This window comes from Protopterus annectens, chromosome 12.part0, assembly GCF_019279795.1.
Source record: "Protopterus annectens isolate FY-2018-M chromosome 12.part0, PAN1.0, whole genome shotgun sequence".
Lineage (NCBI taxonomy): Eukaryota > Metazoa > Chordata > Ceratodontiformes > Protopteridae > Protopterus > Protopterus annectens.
In genome coordinates, this window is record NC_056746.1 from 1,388,246,361 (window position 1) to 1,388,254,127 (window position 7,767).

A 7,767-nucleotide genomic window follows, 5' to 3' on the forward strand; every position below is an offset into this window, starting at 1 on the left:
ATTGGCTGTATATGTTTGCAGGGGCAGACTGAAACATGTCCCATACCACAGTCAGGCATCATACTACACTGTGAATTGGGCCAGTATATGTAGGGATAGTGTGTGAGTGGCAAACATGATGATGTTTTTGTTCACACAGTCCTTATACTCTACTGTTCATTTGGCTTTCTGGTATGTCACTGTGGCTGTGGTGAAACTGGTTGTGGGTATACACTTTCACACTGGTGTCTGTTTTTCAGTGCTGTTACATCCCTGTAATGCCTGATATATTTGCAAATACATGTGTAATTCACCATAGCGGATTTGGGTTAGTGTTGTGTCAGTCTGACTGTAGTTTGGACAGTGCTTGGCCCCATAAGTGTTGTGTATTTCTGACATGTCAGTGGGATGATGTGAGGATTTAAGTCACCACCTAGTGAGAAGTAATTGAGTGTTGGACTTGTGCTATTTCAGTCAATATATGTTAGAACAGACAGGAGGGTGTTACTGCAACTGTGTCAGCTTATCTACTCCAGTATTTTAGATATGTCCCTATTTTCATGGCTTTCTCCCCCACTTTGTCAGGCTTGGTCCAGATTTGTTGCACTAAGGGGTTCTGTGCATACCTCTCGACTGGCTGGATTGTTTCAAAATGTCCAGGTTTATTGTTCATATTTCTGGTCTGTTCCACAGATTCAATATTTTTATTTCCCTGGTAAATCACTGTGATGATCTGAGGATTTCTGTCAGCAAATGATGACATACATTTCAGGTTCAGAACTCACATCCTTCAGAACATGTATGCTGAAACAAACTCTATTACTCTAGCAACATTCTACATTTATAAGAGCAATATTTAAAATATGTCCCTAGTTTCAGCCCATTGTCCCCCCACTTTGACAACCTTAGGCCAGACTTCCTGCACTAAGAAGTATGGTTCTGAGGTATGACTCCACTACATGTTCTGAGTCTTTATGTATATATTCTTTCCATATATATCCATCTCCATACATATATACATGTGTATATGTATATATACAAAACCTGACTGATTCTACAGAATTGTTTCCCTATTGCTAAATGACTCTACTGCATGATATGTTTGAAAAAGCATCAGAAATTCCTACAGCTCAAATGTAGTGGTATAATGCTTTGACTATGGTGTACAGGGCCCTGGATTCGAGACTTGGCAGGGCTGATTATTTTGTTGCTAGGCAGAACAGTGGCTGATGGAAACAGAGTGATTAAAGCAGTTTTAAGAGGCTTTAAGTGGGCTTGCATGGATTTGCACGATGCTAAGCAATGCCAACACACAGTTAACCATACAGATACTTAATCTGCGATGGCTTCACTTAGCATCGCGCAAACTCGCTTACTCCCAGTTACACCTGCAATAATTTCTTTAAAAGAAAAAAAGGGGTGATAGGAAAGTGGTGAAAAAGGGGCATGCAGAGGGAAAAACAATATGAAAGATAGCTAGGGATGTGCAGGACGGGTGTAGGGAAGGTCCATATCTGTCCATTTCTCATACAGCAACAGCTGTGCATTTGTACAGAATTTGGAGGTGAATTTGGACACTCAAACCCCAGAGAGAGTGATGAGGACAACAGAAATGTGTTGTCAAGCCAATTGGACCAGACATGTGCAAAATGGATAGCTATGCATGGGGTGATATATTTTTTTGGGATAGATTACCTTTTCTTTTTTTTAAGGTGAGAGTGGGATGTTGGGGAAGGATTGTAGGTACATCTGGGGAGGTAGGTTGGGTAGCAAGACAGACAAGACAGACAAGACAGCAGACAGGGGCAGTATATGACACATGAGGGGGTAAACACATTTGATGGGGAGGGTGGTTGGGAATCTGAAGCCCATGGGCCCCCATATTGTTACAGTGGGACTGAGATCCCCACCCATGGGCAGTCACCACTGCACCTTCACAACCCCAAAGGTGGCTGTGCTAGGAGCTAGACAGGAGGGATGGCCTGCCCCTTGAAGTGTGCCAGACAGCCCCCAATCTGGTGCAACTGCTCTCCAAACTCAGATCAAAGGGTGCTGCACACCAAATCCTGGACCTGACTGCAGGTGACAGGATCCTGTCTGCGCATGCTCCCAGGAGGGGACAGGCCTCATCCCCTGAGGAGCTTCCACCTGAAGGTGGTGTAGGACCAGCAGATGAGGGAGATCTGGGTTGGGTCCCAGACGTGCTGGGGCCCGGTGCCACAGCCAGATGAGGTGGGACAGGTGGATTCGCTGGGATCTGCCTTCCCAAATGCTCTGTGGTGTTGAGGTTTTACAAAATATATTGGTTAGTCATGAACAACACATTTTAAGATTAGTTATAACAGCATACATGGGTGTTCCAATTAACCCCATAAAACAGATTTGAAATAGTTGCATAGCAAACAGAACACATGCATAAATGGAGCAACAGTATGCATCGTAACAGCATGCCAGTAACACTGATGGCAACAGGCCACCAACAATGGTATTTGAACAAGGTATATTAACATGCAAGCAATCAAACATATTAACAGTAATATAACACTGTAACACAAGTCTCAACATTAGGGTTGGAGCACAACATACCCGTAGTATATGAGTAATAATTATTGATACAGATGAGGGGTGGGGGGAGAGATAAAAAATCCATTAACAACTGTTTATGCTTCTATTTTCCACAACAGTACTGCTCAATACTCTATGGGTCTGCCCTTACTTTACATCTACCTATGCCCATAGCTTCTGTAGTACAAACATACCTATTAAACTGTCAGCCTGGTATGGTATGATGCAAACTGTGACAACTCTGGGTACATGACTAGAGGGGACCCGTACATGTCAGAGTTACATATCTGGCACAGGAGGGGGTACCCTGAACTGCTGTTATGTGAGTGTGCTACTGGCATACATCAGCTGGCTTCCTATCTGTGTCTAGGATTATTTGCAGGAGTGACCACTGGCCATGACAGCATGACACTTGAGAGACATGTATTGGGAACATACCTCTCAACCTCTTAGAGCATGACATCTGAACAAAGCCATACATAAGAGTGGGACAAAGCCCATAAATATGGACAAATTTTCGATATCACTCTTACAAACTTAAAAGTTGATAAAATAGCAGGTTTTGCATTTGCATAGCTTTTCTGATGGATGTGACATCTGACACTTGTATGCCTATCATTATTTTCTAACTTCAGTATATAATGGTTTGCCATTGATTTGCCATGACATGACTACTTTATGTAAAATGGACCAAAAATCTGAGACAAATATCTGGACATTCAGTGAACATCTGTACAGTTGAGAGGTATGATTTGGGAAGATTGCATATTGTATGTACCTACCCTGCTGTCATTTGCAGGCATGTGGTGGGACAATTGAACAGTTGTACACAGTTTATTAGTATACCCTTCATACAGCTACTGGCAACATTTACTTACCTGTAATACCTGTGGGGAAAATATCTGTTAACACTACCTGACTGTTTTTACATTTATTCCTGATTCCTTGTGTGTAGATATGCACACATCTTAGTACCACTCACTGGATTTAAACCGTGTCTGGGTGTGCAAAATTAACAAATAAGCTATTTCTCATCACACTGAGCTACTGGGGAACTGCTGTTTCTTGTTTCACTTGGTTTCTGCCTAATAGTCTTTTGGTTAGACAGTCTGAACTTGTAATCCTGTGATACATGCATAGCTGGCCTTAGGCTTAGGCCAACTAGGTGGCCGCCTAGGGCATTGCTCTAGCAGGGGCACTTTTCCAGTATTTATTTGGTGTACGTCGACCAGGATGGGGGCACTGGGTGGTGTGGGATGGGCGCTGTAGAGCCCTTTTGCCTAGTGCACCAGTTGACCTAAAGCCACTCCTGGATGCATGCATGACAGATAGTTATTGTACTGTGCATTACTCCTTTGGATTACTACAACCTGGAAAGCAAAGGTTAACACAAGACAATGCTGCATGGAACACACATACCTTACATATTACTATTCAGGGTTCAGAGCTTAGTGCAGTATATATTTCACATTTAATTTATATGTCATTTTACAGCTACACCATCTACAGTTTCTCCTAACAGCTTGTTCACAGATGAACCTCAGTTAATGTGTGGTGTCACAGCCATATTTGCTGTGAAGAACCTGTATACATTCTATATATGTTTACAACAACATACCAGAATAAACACAACAGTTTTTTTAAGGGTCTTTATTGTACTTCAATATTCATCAGTCATACTTTTTTATTTATTCAGTTCACACAGTAACAGTATACCTACTAGCAGTAAGCAATGTACTCTTTATTAGTTTTTTTAACAATATACTGCAAAATAGATTTGTACTCACCAGTCTGTCGGTGCAGCCTCAGCAGTCTGTCACTATGGGCTTCGATGTTCACAGCCCTCTCTGCTGCAGCTGTAGGGGAGAAAAACACATTATGCATAACTGTCTATCACATTCTCAGGCTAGTATTTGCTACAAACTACTTGATACTGATACTTACTCACTACTGGAGTATTTCAGTCCCATTCATCTTGGATCCATTGATCCAAGAGTGCCCTCTTCCTACACTTTGGGTCAGCATAGTGTTGCCGTACCTGCTCACCAGTCTAGGGATGCCAGTAGCACTGGTGAGGTCATGTGAGACAGTCCCAGGCCTCAGCTTTGTATTGGGAGCCCTGGTACTGGCCCTGCAGCAGTCTCTCCTTATGTGTTTTTACTAGGAGTCCAGCCATGACACTGGACACCTGAATGCTTCAGCATTGCACTCAAAAGTGCACTCCCTCTCCTATGCCAGCCATTGTATGAGCACAGATGGACTATAACAGATTATGGCTGTATTCCCAGCTGCACTGTTTAAATAGTGCAATATTCCCACCCTTTGCTGTCATTGGACCATTTTGAAAAGGTGAAGCTCCGCTAAGCAGTGTGCAAACCCACTGAGATGGTTTTAACACTGCTTAAAGGAGAAGTTGAGCACTGTTTAACAGTACGCAAATCGGCTTAGCTGAGGTACCTGCTGCTTAGCATTCATGTCTTAGCAATGGTTACACCTGCTAAGCATAGCTGAGCATTGCTAACCATTGCTCACTTTTCATTTATTAAATATATCAGAATACTGACTTGGCCAACACACAATAAAAAAGGATGTATCTGTACCCTCATGTTCTGCAACAGGGCTCTCCATCCTACATCTACTGATATCGCCTAGATGTTTCATTATTCATTTTTTCACTGCCCTCTTGGTCTGCCCTATATACCACTTCACTATGGGACATCCACATCCTATTATGTAAACTACCTCCCTAGATTCACAGTTATATAGGTCCTTAGCCTTGTATGTTTTCCCATTGATATTTCCTCCATCTAAATTCCTGATCTTATTACACACTTTATATCTTCCTCAAGGAAAACTACCTTTTCTACCCTGTTTTTTTATCCAATCTCCTGATGGATAATAATTCCTTTAAAATTTTAAATCTACTGTAGGAGAAAGTGACTCTCTCTGGAAAGTGCTTCCTTAGATTCCATGAGGGTACAGATACATCCTTTTTTTATTATGTGTTGGCCAAGCCCAGTCCATGTCAAGGGGATGAATTTATAAATAAACTGACATGGTTGGAAACCAAATGTATTATACATTTTGGTACTCTCTGCTCAAGGGGATTAAATCTTGACTTAAATTTGAATGCTGGGCAGGGATAGATGAATTCAGTTATCTACATGATTTCTCAGTAGGATATTTGTTTAGTTTAAATTTGTTGGATATGCACTGTTTACAATGACACTTTCTGATATTGAAAATTTTAAATAGATACCATTTAAGATATGTTTATGTTACAATATCAGAAAGGCAGAGATATGGGAGTTTATAACATTTATGTTATTAATGCGATAGAACTAAGTCCAGATATTTTAGGGCAGCGCACTTTAAATGATATGGTGTAGTGTCTACTTATTAAATGGAAAAAGAATGGTAATTTATATGTAATTTATATGTAATTCTACTTAATGCAGAATGATTAACTGTAATTGAGTTAATTATTCAATTATTTAATTACACTAATATGTAATGTGAGCTGTATGTGTGATGAATATTCCTTGAAGGCTTAAGCCGAGGTACTGGATACAACAGTAAAGCTTTTTCTCACAGTTTCCTGGTGTGGTGTGGTGTGTTCTCCAGATTTTCAACTTTGTGGTGTGTATTCATGAATTCCAGTAACTTGCAGCCAGGGCCTCGAATATGTCTTACAGCTACTCAAGCCCCAGCTGTTTGAATTCCAGTAACTCACAGCCTGGGCCTTGAATGTGTCCTACAACTAATTGGGCCCTAGCTGTTTGAATTCCAGTAACTTGGGGCCAGGGCCTTAAATGTGTCCTACAGCTACTTGGGCCCTAGCTGTTTGAATCCCATTAACTCACATCCAAGGCCTCAAATGTGTCCTACAATTACTCAGGCCCTACCTATTTGAATTCCAGTAACTCGCAACTAAGGACTTAAACTGCTGTAATCCCATCTGAACAGCTGCTCAAACTCAATGGTGCGTTTAGTGACACAGCTGTAGCACCATCTTCTTGCATCTTAGGAGACAGACACAAACAAGTACTCACCACAGACCATGGAAGTGGGAAAGGGAGCTGGGAGGTGCTTTCAGGTTTTGGTATGGGCACATGAAGTGGAGCAAGGACTTTATAGTTAGGGAGGGGTACTGGGATTTTAAGGTTAGGGAGTGATTACGGACAGGACAAGGATGGGGATTTTAGGGAGTGAGCTCGAATGGGAGTTGATTGGGACTTTAGGGTTAGGGAGGGGAAGGGAATATTGGGTTTAGTGAGGGATGGGGGACTTCAGTATTAGGCACTGGGTGGTAGTTCTTATGATTAAGATAAGGGTTCTAGTAGAGATAGTTAACATTAAGAGAGAGACAAGTTAGAGGGAGTTACAGCAATTGCTGAAACAAGCAAGTGGCAGTGAGAATATGTGTCTCAAGGATATGTGTCTCAAACACATGTAGTAGACCCAGCTGGTCATGATTTATGAGCTTGGATGGATTAAAATCCTTAAAACTATCAACAGCAAACCAGATTTTACTTCAGAAAATTATTATCTGAATTTCTATGGATGTAAATTAGCAAGACGATCATTTTATACTTTTTGCCTTTTCCTCATTCAGCAGAACATGTATTTTTCACATACTCTTTCCAGCTAAAATAATTTTTTTCATGGAACAGTTGCAGATATCAAACAGATGATTACAAAGAAACAATGATTGTTTTTGTCAAGCTTTTTGCATTCAGTAGTGACAGAAAATGTTTGTATAGCAACTTGCCTATTTATTTAGTAAAACCTTTATTTTCTCTCTTTCTAGGCTGTTTGTTAGGTATAATTTTAATACTCCTTTTATGTTGCCAGTCAAGTTATTAAAATTCCAAGAAAATGCGGTTTCCATCAGTGGATCCTGTGACTAGTTTAACAGCCTCACTTATCTTACTTTTACTTTATTGATGCCACTGTATCATTTATACAAATCTTCCTTACCTCTCAACTGTACAGATTTTCACAGAATGTCCAGATTTTTGCCTCATATTTTTGGTCTCTTCCTCATAAAATCTGTGATTTTCTCAATTTTTGTGGCAAATCAGTGAGGAATGAATTCACTAAATAATGACAGTCATTTGAGTTTCAGACTTCATACCCTTCAGAAAATCCAAGGCATCACAAGAAATTTATTCTAGCAACTTTCTAAGTTTATAAGAGCAATATTTAAAATGTGTCCCTATT